This window comes from Neomonachus schauinslandi, chromosome 7 (assembly GCF_002201575.2).
Source record: "Neomonachus schauinslandi chromosome 7, ASM220157v2, whole genome shotgun sequence".
Lineage (NCBI taxonomy): Eukaryota > Metazoa > Chordata > Mammalia > Carnivora > Phocidae > Neomonachus > Neomonachus schauinslandi.
This window is the reverse complement of record NC_058409.1, coordinates 41,338,967-41,356,372: the sequence shown is the minus strand read 5'-3', so window position 1 is coordinate 41,356,372 and position 17,406 is coordinate 41,338,967.

The following is a 17,406-nucleotide window of genomic DNA, read 5'->3' as shown; positions in this document are numbered from 1 at the left end:
TATTTATTCTCTTTTTGAGTGTGTTATAGATGCTCAAGATTTAAAGATTTGTGAGTGGTAGTTAAAGTTAAATTATGCACTCATGGGGCACCTGGGTGGCTCAGTCGGTTAAGTGTCTGACTTCGGCTCACTCAGGTCATGAACCGGGGTCCTGGGATGGAGAGCCATGTCGGGCTCCCTGCTCAGCAGTGAATCTACTTCTCCCTCTGCCTCTACCCCCCCTAAAGTAAATAAATAAAATCTTAAAAAAAAATAAAGTATGCACTTGCCTCACAATCTAGTTTCCCTTATCAAAAAATGGCACAGAAGACGACATAGTAATTCTTACTCTGCCCCCTAGTGGAGGTAATTGAGTGCAACTGGTTCCTTTCTACTCTTGTCTACTTTGTAGCGTATACATAATAATCTGTAACACATACTGAGCATCACCTGAGCCCTGTAGCAGACATTGTATCATTTAAGTCACACAATAATTGGAGATGCTATTTTAAGGAAACCGAAGGCCATAGAAGTCAGAACCTAGTATCTAGAAGCAAGACTCAAATCTAAGGATGTCCAAATGCAAAGCCTCTGTTCATTCTGTTATGCCATGCTGCCTCCAATCCAATATCTTGGACAAAGAACAGTCGAACAAAACTATGCATTGGATCTCTGATTCCTATGTGCTGGGAAGAGTACAGGATTTGGTGTCAGGAAGACGTGGCTGTGAACCCTATCCCTGCCACTTACAGTCTCTGTTACCTTGGACAAGTTAATTAATGTCTCAAAGTTTCTCATCTCCTACTATCTATGAGGATAGCAGTGGCCATGTTTCAGACATCTTCGGTGAGAACTGAATGAGGTAATTCATGAAAATACAAGATAAGCAACCATTGCATGGTAAGTCTGATGACCATAATCTGTTGAAAAATATTGTGCATGCTCCAAACTCAAATTTATTAGGCACACTTTTTTGTTGTTGTTCTTGTCTTTTATATAACTTCCCCATATAATCTTCCCCCAGTAGAAAGGTACTTACAGTCCTTTGGCATCTCATAGAGTTGACCCTGGGAACTGAATTTTTTCCTCAGTGGGTCTAGTTTATGAGAGAGTTGCCTTTGTTTTTATTAAATAACAAAGGGCAGATACCTAGCCTCAAATGAGAATCTGTTCATTCGACTTTTGTTGCTTTTATATTATTCTATTCAAAGTCATTTAGAAATTTATCTCCTAATAAAAAAATTTTATGAATTTGCGAATTCAATGGTTTATCGGAGATTTGGTCACTATTTGGTGCTAAAACCTGCCAACCAAAAGGCCTTAGCATGCTTGAAAATGGAGTTACCGCCAAACGAACATGTTTTCAATGAAGGAAACAAAATGGTATGGAGCAGTTGTAGGGATGGTAAAACTCTTAAAATTCCTCAGAAACTCATGAAAAATAAATGGTACAACTTAAAAAAATTCCACAATGCTTACAAGAATGTGGTGAGACAGGAATTCTTATATCATGTAAATGAGTCCGTAGATTGGCCTGATGTTTTTGGAAAGCAATTGGTAATTTGTAATATGACCTTTAACAATGTTCAGACATGTTGAACTTTTACTTTGAAAAAAATCTGCCCTGAAGAGAGAAGCTAGTAAAGCTTTAGCTAAAAAGATGCTCATCAAAGCATTACTGATGACCAACAAGTTAGAAATGAGCCAACTATCAATAACAGAGAATTGCTTATACAAATTATAGTATTCATATGAAAATGAACTATAAATAGACATTAAAATTATTGTATGGGCTATAACCTGGGAAAATACAATTCTATAAACTCTCATTCATCTATCTCAAAATTATGTACATAAACATTGTGTTATAAATACACGATTTCCTTCCAGTGTCAATTTCCTTCTTCAAGATCTACCAGAATGTTCTGTGTCACTCCAGAACTCTTTCTTGCTTCCAGTTGTTGTTTTAATCAAGACTGGATTGTAGTTAATTAAAGCATTTCCACTCCTGTTAGAAAGAAATTGTTCTGTTCATATTTTCTTTTTAGCATATCAGGAGACTTAGGCTGAATAAGGAAAAGATCTTGACAACCAACGGTGATAGGAATCCAACAACCATGGCTGGCTCTTTATTTTGAATATGGGGTTGATATAACAACATCATGATTTCCTGGAATTCTTTTTGGGGCGGGGGGAGGGGGTCTGAATGACCAAAAATCCAGTTCTACACATGGCTTTAATCTGCACATTGGTCATCTTAAAAAGAGTCAAATTTCCATTCAGTAATAAATCATAGTATTTTAGTTCTATTTTGCATCTTTTACTTTTTTGGTTTTATTGAGTTATAACTGAGAAATAATAAACTGCACAAATTTAAAGTGTATAATGTGATAAATTTGACATATGTGTATACCTGTTGCATTAGTTATCTCTTGTTATGTAACAAATTATCCCCCAAATTAGAGGCTTAAAACAGCAAGTGCTTATCATCACAGTTTCTGTGGATCAGGAATTGGGGAGCAGCTTATCTGGGTGGCCCAGGCCCAGGACCTCCCCTATGGTGCCAGCCAGGATGTTAAAAGAACTGCAGACACCTGACGGTTTGACTGAGGCCAGAGCATCTGTTTCGAAGATGGCTGACTCTCATGGCTGTTGACCGGATGTCTTACGTTAACTTCAGTGTCCTTGCAGAGGCAAGTGACTTCCCTCAGAGTGTGTGATCCAAGAGAGAGCAAGAAAGAGGAAACTGCAGTGTGTTATGACCTAGTCCCTGAAGTCTGTCATCACTTCCTCTCTTTCCTGTTTGTTAGAAGCAGGTCGCTAAGTGCAGCTCACACTCCAGGGAAGGGGAATTAGGTTCCATTCCTTAAAAGGAAGAGTATCAGAGAACCTGTGAGCACATTTTAAAATCCCTGCAGCCACGAAATCAGCAACATGGTCAAGATAAAGAATAATACCCCATATTAATCAAATTCTAAGCCTAATTAAATGTTGCTCTCTCTAAGATTTGAATTCTGGTGAAGTGATTACATTGCACAAAGTATTTTTCCAAATTCCACTGCTACCTTGTATTCACAGAGCACCTTTCAGTCTGAATTATTTTTAAAGCGTTTTCAAAATTGTACTGAGAGCAGTTGGCACATCTTTTATGCCTGAAGCCAATGAACATCCAGTGATATCTGACCAGAAATATAAAAATTCCTTATTTGGGGGGAAAAAGAAAGGAGAAAGGATGCAGCAGAGGATAAATAAGAATATGCACATAATTTATAATTCCTTATGTCAGGCCTTTGACCCCTTCTCAGCCTCACTGGAAAATTATGTGGACCTTCTAAAGAATGTTTTTTTTTTTTTTTAAAGATTTTATTTATTTATTTAACAGAGAGAGAGAGAGAGAGAGAGCACAGCAGGGGGAGCTGCAGATGGAGAGGGAGAAGCAGGCTCTCCCCTGAGCAGGGGAGCCAGACGTGGGGCTCGATCCCAGGACCCCAGGATCATGACCTGAGCCGAAGGCAGCCGCTTAACAGACTAAGCCACCCAGGTACCCCAAGAATGTTTTTTTCCTGATCCACACTGAAAACATGTCCTTAGTCCTAGCATGCTCACCCTGCATCTCTTCAACGAGCACAGAGAGAACACATTTTCTGGCTCCTGAGGTTTTCTGAGAGCAAAGGGTTTTCTCTGTTGTTGTTGCTGTCACAAGCACTTAGGTGAGGACCACAGAAACACAGCGCGAATACCACCCCGACACAGTAGACACTGTGTGGCTATCGGGCTCTGTGCAAACCGTTGCACACAGGTTAGCTCCTTTAATTCTTACAATAGCCCTATAAAATAGGGGTTACCATCCTTGTTTTCATTTTTTTTCTAATAAGAAAATCAGTAAAATTAAGGCAATTGTCCTTGATCACCTATTCAGTCATTTGTTCACATTTTTAAAAGGTCATATATATCCTTTTATTTTTAAATTTTTTTTAGTTTAGTTTAGTTTTTTATTTAAGTTTTAGGTAGTTAACATACAGTGCAATATTGGTTTCTGGAGTAGAATTCAGTGATTCCTCACTTACGTACAATGAACACCCATTGTTCATCATAACAACTGCCTTCCTTAATACCCTTCACCCATCTAGCCTGTCCCCTCCATCAACCCTGTTTTCAAGAAACATGTTTTGACCAGCAACTACGTGCCAGGTGCTGTTTAGGTGCTGGGGATCCTGAAGGAACAAAACAGTTAACATTTTCAAAAGAGTTGAGATTTAAATACAGATTGCTCAAAGTCTGCATTCCTAACCACCATATCAGTGGTTCTAGAACATTTATGAGAATAAATACCATTTGAGAAGCTTATTAGGACGGCACATTTACTCCCCGGAGATTCTAATTTAGATGGCCCAGGAATCTGCAATTTAATCAGCCATCCTAGGTAATTCCAAAAAAGTGGTCCGGGAACCACACTTTGAGAAACACTGCTCCAGTACCCTGCTCCAGCTACCAAAGAGAAGGCCAACACTTCTTTTCCCCGTTGTGGCCAATCATATTGTATGCTCAGTATTTTCTCCCCCTATTTACATGGGCCAGTCTCCTTGAATCCAAGGCTAATATGTCCCAAATTCATAACAAATAATTCCAGAATTTAGCAGCTTAAAACAACAAGCATTATTTTAGTTTCTGTATGTCAGGAATCGGGGAGTGGCTTAGCCGAGTATGTTGGGCACAGGTTCTTAACAAAGATGCAATCGAGAAGTTGGCTGCACCTGCAGATCTTTCAAGGCTTTACTCAGGTAGATGTACTTCCAAAGTCATTCATTTGGCTGTTCCCAGTTCTAAGAAGATCTGCTTCTGCTTCCAAGCTAAATCCCACGGACCTCTTCATTGTATGTTTGCCTCGCAACATGGCAAGCGGAATGCCCAGAGCAAGGGATGGAGAGAGAGAGAGTGCCCCAATTGGAATTTGCATTCTTTTTATAATTAGTCTTGGAAGTGACATCTCATAACCTCTGTTGCATTGTACTTGCTAAATCCATTCCATAGTTAAGGGGAGTGAGTTAGGTAAAGGCATATGCTAGGTATCGTAAGGGCTTCTTCTAAAGATACTCACTCCGTAATCCCTGGGACCTGTGGGTATGTTACATTACATGGCAAAAGGGAGTTTGCAAATGTAATTAAGGTTATGGACCTTAAGGTGTGGTGATGATTCTGGAATCTCCAGGTGGGTCCAATGAAATCACATGAGCCCTTAAAAACAGAAGCAGCAGCCTGAAGAGGGAAGTGCAGAGGAAGGGCAAAAGGAAAGTCAAAGATTTTTAATGGTGAAAGGTATTTGATGTGCGCTTGCCAGCTCTGAGGCACGAAGTACAGTGACTAGAGAGAGGCTTCTAGGGCTTCTTCTAAAGCATAAGGATGTATGCGGACTGGCTGTAGGAGTAAAGATTGGTTCCTGAGTGATAGCGAAGTACTGAAGATCTCAGTCCTACAACCACGAAACTGAACTCGTCCGAGAACGTGAAAGCGCTTAGGAACAGATTCATACCCAGAGCCTCCGGTAAGGAACACGTCCCCGCCAACACATTAATTTTAGCCCCGTGGTACTAGTGGGACTTCTGCCTACTGAGTCGCAAGATAAAATGGGGGTGGTGTTTTAAGCTAAGCCTACTGTAATTTGTTACAGCTGTACTATGAAGTGAATAGAAGCATGAAAACCAGGATATGGGATCATTAGGGGCTATTTACCACACCGAGTCTGTGCCGGGTGAATGAGTGTCTCCTAGAGTGTAGAGCACCTTCTGCTGCTCTTGGGTTTACCTGTAAATGAAGAGCTCTCTCTGCCAGTGCCACGAATGGGGAAAGTTACTCTAACGTCCCTGCGCTGTTGAAAGTGGAGTGGGCAAATTCATTTTCATGGGCCGCCACCAGAAATTAGAAATTGCCTGAAAAGGAGACAAAGGGGGAAGTCTTTCGGGGATCATTCACTGTTAGTGCGTTTGTTTGGGGAGTTGTTTTTTCCACGATGTTGCCATGGCTTAAGTTGCTCTGCCCAGGGCTGCATTTGCACGCTCAGATGTCGAGCCTAATGGAAGTAAAGCAGCTGTTACTCTTGGACTTGATAAGTCCTGGTTGGTGAAGAATAGGGGACAGGTGGAAGAGCATGTGTAAGGACTCTTGAATAGGTGTAGAACCCTTGAGGGGAAAACACTCTAATTTGCTCTGTATTGGGGAAAGCTGTACCAAATTGTGCTATTGTCTATCTCCTATTGGGATTTGTGTGTGTGTGTGTGTGCGTGCATGCTTCACAAAACTGGATCACATGAAAAGCACTTGAGAAACTTAAAAAATTTTTTTTATTCTGGGCTTCATCACCATATGCTCTGATTAGTCAAGGTGGAGATAGTGAACTTGGAAAACTTTTCTCTCTGGAATCTTTCCTGCAGAATTTGTTTCGGCTGGGTCATTTTCGTCACTATGGTGATCGGGCTGACAGCTGGCTAACTGGCTGTTTTCATGGAAAAGAATCCCGGAGTGTAATGAAGAATTCAACTTACGTGCCTGATAGATAAAGGCTCTAAAATAAAAGAATGAGTAGATGAATAAAATGATGTACCTTGAGGCCCTAGAGGAAAAGATAGGAGATACCATAAACCTGTACTTGTTTTAAGATTTTATTTATGTATTTGAAAGAAGGTGAATGAGAGCGAGCATGAGCAGGGGAAGGGGCAGAGGGAGAGGGAGAAGCGGGCTCCCCCTGAGCAAGGAGACTGACACGGGGCTCGATCCCACAACGCTGGGATCATGACCTGAGCTGAAGGCAGATGCTCAACTGACTGAGCCACCCAGGTGCCCCCCCCCCGTACTTGGTTTTAATGATGAGATCATAGAGTGATTTTTTTAGGGTAGTCTTAATACTAAATGACCTTTAAAATACAGGGGTTGGCTCTTTTAGATGAAAATCATTGCATTGACAGGGAAGGCCTGGGGATCAAATGATTATTTTAAAGCTTCTGGAAAGTTATTTGGTTTTTAAAATATAATACTGCCCTTTGAAGCATTTTCTCTTTTCTACTGATAGTACAAGGAAAAGGTTCTAGAGCTCTACCATCTAAAAGGAGACTGGTGTGTAAGCGAAATAATGAAATGGCCTTTTCTTTTTTTTCTTGATAATAGCTGACCCAAGCATCAGCCAATGTGTAGTATGCCTTAAGAGTGACTGTATTTTCCAGAAAAGGCAGAAAAGAGATTGTGTAGATGTCTTCAGATTTCATTCGATTTTTGATAATACATAAAAATCTTGTGGTGTTGACCAAACACTGTTTTCAGCTCAAGGTTTGGAATTCTTGACACCTGAGAATCTTTCAAGACTTTTTAAAACCAGATACTGATTTCTTGCTCATACCATCAAATCTCTAAGAAATACCCTCCCCCCCCCCCACCATGTACCTCACAAAACCTGACTTCCCCTTTAGCTCAAGTGTCAACACATGCTCTCTAGTGAAGGCCATTTTCTTCCTTGCTAAGCCTATGGTTATGTGTCGGTTTCCAGGATTTCCATTAGCAATACCACTCCTCCCTCTCAAGTTCTATTTTTAAATGTCCTTTGAATTTTGGCTGGATCTCCATTAGCTGACCTGTCTTTTGACTTCTCTGCTCTATGAATAGAGGCAAGGGCAGAAAGATGCCAAGAGATACATTAATTTACACTTGCTCTGGAGTGATGTTGACCACAGGAAATGGATTACACCAGGTGCATACTGATGAGATGGGGAAAAAGGGTAAAGAAGCAGCTGCCAACTTTTCAGAAACAGGATAGCCTTTACTTGTCTGGGGAATGGTTTTGTGATCTGGTGAAAACCACACTTTAAAACCCTAGCTCAGTTAGGCTTGTCACCCACTTGTTGGCTGACTTCTGGCCTTGATTACATTAACTGTGTATTCATCACTGTTATAATGAGCTAGTGCATTTCTTGGTTAGTTGGAAAATAAAGGTCTATTGCAGTGTAGACATCAGAAATAGCATTGTTGATTTCATCGCAAATAGTTGTTGGAAGCTCCTGTGTCCTAGAAATGAGCAATATTTAGGAAAGGACAAAAATCAATATGACTATAGCAAATTAATTGAAAGTTAAAGTGTAGGGTGGGAGTAGAGGAGATAGGAACGGGAATAGAAGTGAGAGTCTATTCCCTGGATGGAAAGGATATCAATTTTTGCTTTTATCTTCAAACTCGATGGGTGTTCTTAATATATAATGATAAATAAGGTTCTGATTTTGGTGGAGGGGCTGGGAAATAAGTCCTTCTTAGACGGTCATCATTCAATTACTCTCTCTTGGGCTTTCTTTCAAAGTACCCATCGGCATAGAATCCTGTGTTCACCGCCATCGTTCATGCTCCATTCAGGGCTGTGTGTCTCTCCATTGTTCCTCTAAAACTGCTCTTGTTAAGGTGATTGGAAAGCTTTGTTTTTTCTTCATATCATTCGACATTGTGTGGTGCATCATTCCTTCCATCTCAACTTGCTCCTTTCTTGGTTCCTTGTACCCCACTCTTGTGCCATTCTCTGTCCTTCTCTTTGGCCACCCCTTTTCAAGTCTCCTTTGTGAGGCTGCCTTCCTCAGTTGCCTGCAGATGTGCTGAATCCTAGTTCCCAGTTCACTCCTGGCTCATGCGAAAGAATTGTTTGCTCCATTTCCAGAATTTTGATTATCATCGGTTTTATGTCAAAATATTCAATAAAAAATGTATGAATTTCAGATGTATAGCACTTTGCTTTGATACATTGATGTACTGTAATATGAACACAGTTGTAGCAATACTTACCACCTTACCTAACTCTAGTACAATACTGATATTACACTGTATGTTAGTTCTCTGTGGCTTATTCACTACTTGCTGCACATTTGTACCTTTTAAACAACATGAATTGTATTCCTCCATCCCACCCATTCCCTAGTAACTACCATTTTACTCTGGCTTGTTTTGTTTTTGCAAGTTGCATTCTTTGAGATTTCACATATAAGGGGTATTCAGCAGTACTTTGTCTTTCTGACTTGTCTCACTTGGTATAATGTGTTCAAGGTCCATTCATGTTGTCAACAACAACAAAGGGCAGGATAACCAGCTTGTTCCTGGCTAAAGAAGAATCCATTGTGTATAAATGCCACATCTTTTTTTATCCATTCATATGTTGATGGACATTTAGGTGCCCCTATCTTGTCTGTCGTGAATAACGCTGCGATAAACAAGTATGTCCCTAGCTCTCTGGAAAATCCTGTTTTCATTTCCTCTTTCCTTTGTGGGATGGGGGGAACTGTCCCTGAGTTACTTGCCTGTCCGTGTCCTTTACTGTGCACAATAAACACTTCTAATTACCAAATGTGTGGAGGGCTTTTCCCATACTCAGCACTTCTCTATGACTACAGTTGATCCTGTAGTTTAACTCCATTCTAACATTGTCTACCTGCATAGTGTTAGATCCCCCAGGTTAAGGGCTCAGTCCCACAAAACTCATATACCACCACACCATTTGCAAGGTATAGATCAGAGATTCCAGTAATCCCTTCCTAGGGTTCTACTAATTGGATTGGAGTGGCTGACAGAACTGAAACATTGTATTTACTTACAGTGGTTAATTATAAAAACAAACCATGCTAAAGGATACAGTTGGACATACTCATGGAAGAAATGAGTAAGGCAAGGGAGAAATGCAGAGTGCTTCCATGCCCTCTGGAAGTGTCACACTCCTTGCATCTCAAGGTGTTCACTAGCCTGGAAGTTCTCCAAACCCCTTCCTATAGGATTTTCATAGAGGCTCCTTCACATAGGCATGACCAATTATACTCCTTTCCAGTTCTTCCGCTCTCTGAAAGCTGAAGGGGAGGGCTGAAAATTCCAAGTTTCTAATCATGGCTTGATCTTTGTTTACCAGTCCCCATTCAGGAGCCAACCAAGAACCCACTCATTGACTTCAATAGAACAAAGGATGGATCTATTGCTCTTAACACTTAGAGAATTACAAGAGTTTTAGGAGCTCTGTGTGAAGAACTGGACAGTTTTTGTTTTGTTTTTGCATTGAGCTAACAGTCCACCCGTTGGTCTCTGGCTACACACTTCTTAAAGCAAAATGATAGAGAAGTCAAAAGACTAGACTACTGACACCTTAGTGGAATCCCATGCAGTGATTAATAATCTTTCCAGACCATCATTACCGTATGAAAAGCAAAAAGCTAAAAAAAAAAAAACCTTAATTATAGAGAACAAACTGGTGGTTACTAGAGGGGAAAGGTGGGTGGGAGGATGGGTGAAATAGGTGAAGGGGATTAAGACTACTCTTGATGAGTGCTGAATAATGTATAGGATTATTGAATGACTATATTGTACACCTGAACCCTAACACTATTATACTGGAATTTAAAAACTAAAAAATTAACTCCTGTATATGACCACTTAAATACATGAATCGATTATTTAAGTAGTGATCAGTAACCCATAAATATTAATAACCTAAAAAAAAAAAAAATCCCCCAAGGCAAGGCCACTCAGTTTTGTAGGCTTCCATTCAGTATTCTGGCTCCAAAAGCAGGAGTGGTGTCCATAAACATTGGAGTTCACTCTTTGAAGCCTATATATGTATATAAAGCTGAGTTAAGATACAACATTCTATTGCTCTGATCCTCTTTTGAGGTGTTAAAATAATACTGGTTTTCCTTAATTATAGGTCTCATTTATTCATTACTCCACCATTAAGCTACTGGTCCTCCTCCTGTCTGTTTATATCCAAATTCTCCTTCGGAAGGGATATTGGTTTTGGCCACCATGCTGATCTGAATTGCAGGCAGCAAAACTAGTGTAGTAAGTGCCTCCCTCTTACTCCCTTCCTTTTCATGTAGGGTAAGGTTACATGGAGAATGAGTGAGCTATTTTGACCATCAGGAAATATAGCTGCATTTACTGTTACTCCCAATTTTGTCAGATAAGGTAAAGGCACATCTTTCCCCATCAGGCCCTAAGGAATTCTGACCTGGAGGTTTAAAATACAGTTAGTTGCTTTGAAATCATCCCTACTTCCAGCCATTGTAGTTAAAGCCCTGGTCGTATGACCCTTGCATCAGGTAAGGAAAGGGGGGAAAAAATGAAGCACTTTAGGAAAGACACTACCAGTGTCCTTCCCTACCCCCTCTTCTCCAGATCTACCAGAACAATTAAGGCATCTATCCAATAAGGACACTCCTTTGATTCCGCTCCTGTCGAGTGTCAGCACACACTCATGAAGGTGTGTACACAAGCCCTTCAGGTCTTTATTTTCCTCCATTTTAGGCAACCAATGTTCTAAGTGTCAAAGCTCTTAATACAGGAGCTTTCCAAACAGGATGTTGCCCATTCGTCATGGAACTGCCATCCCCAATCCGGGTAGCTCTTTGGTCACTTGAGAGCTGTTGATAGGACACTGTCCAGGTGATAATAGAATCCTGTAGGTCCTCACACTGTTTGAGTCAGTTCTAGGGGAAAAGAGGATCCCAGCTTGTATCTCCTCCTCGGATTCCCCAGGAGGTAGCATGATCCTGAAAAAAACATTTCTATTTTATCATGTAACTTTTCTGGACACTGCCATACCCCCATTAGAGCATTCCTCAGATAACATTCTAGACATTTTGGATATTCTAGGTTTAAAGATCACTTTGTGTTCTATAGTCATCAGGTGAGCATCAATGTTAGTAGGATAGTGAATATCCCTGAAATGGAGATTCTCTAGTCCAAAGTCCTACTAACCCTTGCTGGGAAGTTCCCACAGGCTTTTGCCATAGCCCCAGTCTAGGTTGCACACGGAGTACTGCACAGAGAATTTGTACTGTCATTCTAGCTTCTGTTTGACGCTGTGGGTTCCCCCGATCTTACTGGTTTCCATTTAGTATGCTATAACATGACTTGAAAAGCAGATTTACATGCCTTCTATTTTACGATACTGGGGATGTGAAACACAGTCAAGTCACATACGGTGTTCATCCCCATAATACAGTCAGCAGAGGCACAACCATTTCATGTGAGTCCTGTTGAAACAAACCAGTTTCCCTACACACTTGTACCTTAATTCCATAAACCCTTCTGCTCTTAACTGTAGCTTCTATTAAGGATTTTATCAACAGATTTTGATTTATAACACTAGGTAGGGGAACTGTTACCCAGCCAGACATGCTATTTATTCCCATGAAACATTGAGGTAAAGGAGACACAGCTTCTTTACCTAAAGCCTGTTTGAACATGGCAACTTTCATAATCTTAGCAGCTCTCACATTTTTATCCTCTTTCAATCTAATTGTAGTCCCACCAAGACTTCATGAATGGGTTTGGTAGTATAGTTTGGGGACCTCCTTTATCAAGGAGTCCTGGAAACTTCTGTTTTTAATCCCCGTGATCATTTTACCCACTCCTGTACAGAAGGCTTTGCATCCCCAGTGAGGGGATGATTAATTAACACATAGTATAGTATTAGTTTCAGATATAGAGTTTAGTGATTCATCAGTTGAATATAACACCCAGTTCTCATTACATCAAGTGCCCTCCTTCATACCCATCACCTTGTTATGCCATGTCCTTACTCCCTTCCCCTCCAGCAACCCTCCGTTTGTTTCCTGTAGTTAAGAGTCTCTATGGTTTGTCTCCCTCTCTGATTTCATCTTATTTTTCCTTCCTTTCCCGTGTTCATCTGTTTTCTTAGATTCCACATATGAGTGAAATCGTATGATACTTGTCTTTCTCTGTCTTATTTCACTTAGCATAATACCCTTTAGTTCCATCTACGTCATTGCAAATGGCAAGATTTCATTCTTATGGCTGAGTAATATTCCATTGTGTGTGTGTGTGTTTGTACATGTATATACATATACGTAACACATCTTCTTTATCCATTCATCCGTCGATGGACATCTGGGCTCTCACCATATTTTGGCTATTATAGATATTGGTGCTATAAACATTGGGGTACGTGTGCCCCTTTGAATCACTATGTTTGTATCCTTTGGATAAATACCTAGTAGTGCAATTGCTGGGTCATAGGGTAGCTCTATTTTTAACTTTTTGAGGAACCTCCATAGTGTTTTCCAGAGTAGTTGCACCAGCTTGCATTCCCACCAACAGTGTAAGAGGGTTCCTATGAGTGTACTCTTAATTCCCTTTTCCTATTTCACCCACCCCCGGGTGGGTGAAATTCCCTTTTCCTATTTCTGCCTCCCCTCTGTAACCATCTGTTTTCTATATTTAAAAGTCTGATTTTTGTCTTTTTTTCTTGGTCTGTTTCATTTCTTAAATTCCAGTATGAGTGAAGTCATGGTATTTGTCTTTCTCTGACCAACTTATTTCACTTAGCATTATACTTTCTAAAACTATCCATGTTGTTGCAAATGGCAAGATCTTATTCTTTTATTGTGACTTATATCACCTCTTCTTATCCATTCATCTATCAATGGACACTTGGGCTGCTTCCATAATTTGGCTACTGTAAATAATGTAATAAACATGGGGGTGCATATATTTTTTCACGTTAGTGTTTTCATATTTCCTGGGTAAATACCTGGCAGTGGAAATACTGGATCATACTATCTAATTCTATCTTTAGCTTTTTGAGGAGACTACCATACTGTTTACTGCATTGGCTGCACAAGCTTCCATTCCCACCAACAGTTCAAGAGGGTTCCCGTTTCTCCACATCCTTGCTAATACTTACTTTTTGTGTTGTTCATTTTAGCCATTCTGACAGGAGGGAGGTCATATTTAGTTGTAATTTTGATTTGCATTTCCCGGATGATGAGTGATGTTGAGCATCTTTTCATCTGTCTTTTGGCCATCTGTCTTTTATGAAAAATGTCTTTTCAGGGCCTCTGCCCTTTTTTAAATTGGATTATCCATTTTTGGGGGGGTGTTGAGTTTTAGAAATTCTTTATATATTTTGGATACTAACCCTTTATCATATACATCATTTGCAAATATCTTCTCCTATGCCACAGGTTGCCTTTTAGTTTTATTGATTGCTTCTCTGTCCAGGAGCTTTTTATTTTAATGTAGTCCCAATAGTTTATTTTTGCTTTTGTTTACCTTGCCTCAGGAGACCTATATAGAAAGAAGTTGCTAGGGCATATGTCAAAGACATTACTTTGTATTCTTAGGATTTTAATAGTTTCAGGTCTCACATTTAAGTCTTTAGTGCATTTTGAATTTATTTTTGAGTATGGTGTAAGAAAGTGACCCAGTTTCATTCTTCTGCATGTTGCTGTCCAGTTTTCCCAACTCTATTTGTTGAAGAAATGGTCTTTTTCCCATTGGATATTCTTTCCTGCTTTGTTGAAGATTAGTTGACCATAGAATTGTGGGTTCATTTCTGGGTTTTCTGTTCTGTTCCGTTGATCAGTGTGTCCATTTTGGTGCCAGTACCATACTGTTTTGATCACTAGAGCTTTGTAACATAACTTGAAGTCCTGAATCATGATGCTTCCAGCGTTGCGTTTCTTTTTCAAGATTGCTTTGGCTATTCAGGGTCTTCTGTGGTAATAATTTAACGATTATTTGTTCTAGCTCTGTGAAAATCCTTAAATTAAGGATTATTTGTTCTAGCTCTGTGAAAAATGCTGGTGGTATTTTGATAGGGATTGCTTTGAATGTGTAGATTGCTTTGCAGAGTATGGACATTTTAGCAATATTCTTCTAATCCATAAGCATGGAATGTGTTTCCATTTCTTTGTGTCATGTTCAGTTTCTTTCATCACCATTTTATAGTTTTCAGAGTACAGGTCTATTACCTCTTTGGTTAGGTTTATTCCTAGGTACTTCATTATTTTTATAATTGTAAATGAGATGGATTCCTTGATTTCTCTTTCTGCTGCTTCATTATTGGTGTATAGAAATGCAATAGGTTTCTGTACTTGGATTTTTGTATCCTCTGACTTTACTGAATTCATTTATCAGTTCTAGCAGTTTTTTAGTGGAGTCTTCGGGTTTTCTGTAGAAAATACCATGTCATGTGGAAATAGAAGTTTTACTTCTTTCTTGCCAACTTGGATGTCTTTTCTTCCTTTTTGTGGTCTTACTGCTGTGGCTAAGACTTCCAGTACTATGTAGAATAAAAATGGTGAGAGTGGACATCCCTGTCTTGTTCCTGAACAGGAAAAGCTCTCAGTTTTTCCCCATTGAGGATGATAATAGCCGTGGATTTTTTCATAGATGGCCTTATGTTGAGGTATGTTCCCTGTAAATCTAGTTTGTTGAGAGTTTTTATCATGAATGATGTTGTCTTTTGTCAGATGGTTTTTCTGCATCTATTGAAATGATCATATGGTTCTTTTATTAATGTGATATATCACATTGATTGATTTACAAATATTGAACCCTTGCAACCAAGAATAAATCCCACTTGATCGTAGTGAATGATTTTTTTAATGTATTGTTGAATTTGGTTTGCTGGTATTGTTGAAAATTTTTGCACCCATGTTCATCAGAGGTATTGGCCTATAGTTCTTTTTTTTTTTTTTTTTTTTTTTTTTTTTTTTTTTTTTTTTTTTTTTTAGTGGTGTCTTCATCTGGTTTTGTTATCATTTGTTACCAATGTTGGCCTCCTACATGAATTTAGAAGTTTTCCTTCCTTTTTCTTGGACTAGTTTGAGAAGAATAGGTATAATATATATTTTGAAAATATTTATTTATTTATTTTAGAGCATGAACAGGAGGAGCAGAGGGAGAAGGAGAGAGAATCCCAAGCAGACTCAGCACTGTGCATGGAGCCTGATGTGGGGCTTGATTTCATGATCGTGAGACCCCAACCTGAGCTGAAACTAAGTGTCGGACACTCGATGAACTGCTCCACCCAGGCACCCCATTAACTGTTCTTAAAATGTTTGGTAGAATTCACCTGTGAAGCCATCTGATCCTGGACTTTTGTTTGTTGGGAGTTTTGTGATTACTGATTCAGTTTCTTTGCTGCTTATCAGTCTGTTCAAATTTTCTATTTCTATTGTTCTCTATTCTTGTTTCAGTTTTTATGTTTCTAGGAATTTATCCACTTCTTCTAGGTTGTCTGATTTGTTGACCTATAGTTTTCCATAATACTCTCTTATAATTGTTTTTCTGTGGTGGTATTTCTCTTCTGTCATTTGTTATTTTATTTGCATTCTTTATCTTCTTTTTGATAAGTCTGGCTATAGATTTATCAATTGTATTTTTTTTTTTTTCCAAAGAACCAGCTTCTGGTTTCATTGATCTTTCTTTTTCTCTTTCTTTCCATAATTCTTTTTCTGTTTTGTTCAGCTTCATTAGCTTCCATTACTTTGTCTTCTAGAACACTAATTCATTCCTCTGTCCAGCATGCTGTATATTGCATCAAGACTATTTCCAATCTTGTCTATTGCATTCTTCAGCTCTGATTGATTCTTTAATTCTTTTATCTCTGTGACAAGGGCCTCCTTGATGTCTTCTATTCTTTTCTCAAGCCCAGTGAATATCCTTATGATTGTTGCTTTAAATTCTCTGTTAGGCATGTTACTTATATCTGATTGGCTTAGATTTCTGGCCATGGCCTTATCTTGTTCTTTCATTTGGGATAAATTAGTTTGCCTGGGTATTTTGTGTAAGTCTCGGCCTTCTCTGTGTTAGAAAAGTCCATTATGTTTCCTGCTCCTGAAAAGAATGTCTTCGTGAAGAAGAGGTCATGTAGTGCCCAGGGCCTGGCACTTGAGGGAGTGTCTCTGGTGTGTGCTGTGTGCATTCTGCTGTTGTGTTTTGGTTGCTCGATACCTCAGGCCAGTCATCATTGTGCTGTGGGCAGTGTTTGGTCCTTGGCCTGAATGTAGCGAGTTTTAACTAGATGTGCTCTGAGCTGCTTGTGAACTGAGGCTCTGCAGAACTCTGTGTTAGGCAGAGGTGGTGTGAGCCAGGGTTTGTGCTGCTTTTCTGGGCGGGGGGCCGGGGGAGGGGAGAAGGGAGGGACTCACTGTGCTGGGACTGAGGCAAACTGACTGAGAAGGGCAGTCCTGCAAGAGCACAGCAGGGTGGGGCTTGGTGTAAGCAAGGTAGGCAGCCAGTGTCTGCTTTGTGCTGCTTCCTGCAGGTGGCCCTGTGTTTATGCTGAAGGGTGAGGGAGGGAAATGGCACCTGCCAGCTCCTTTGTTCCCAGAGAAGCATGTCCATGAATGCTGCCTCTCAGGGAGGGGGTCCAAGAAGAGTGAATAACCTCCCCACTCTGTGCCCCAGGCATTCTTCAGAGAGGTGTTTCTGCACTGTCTGTCCCTGGGTTGTTGGCCTGCCTTCTGTTCAGAAGCTGCACAGAAGCTCAGGGCTATCCCAGCCAAGCCCACTGACCTTTAAAACTCCAGGCTTTAAGCCCTGTTGGTTGCAAGGACTTGCAAAATTCAACTCTTCTTGTTTTCCAAGCCAGGAGTTCTGGGGTGCTCCATGCAA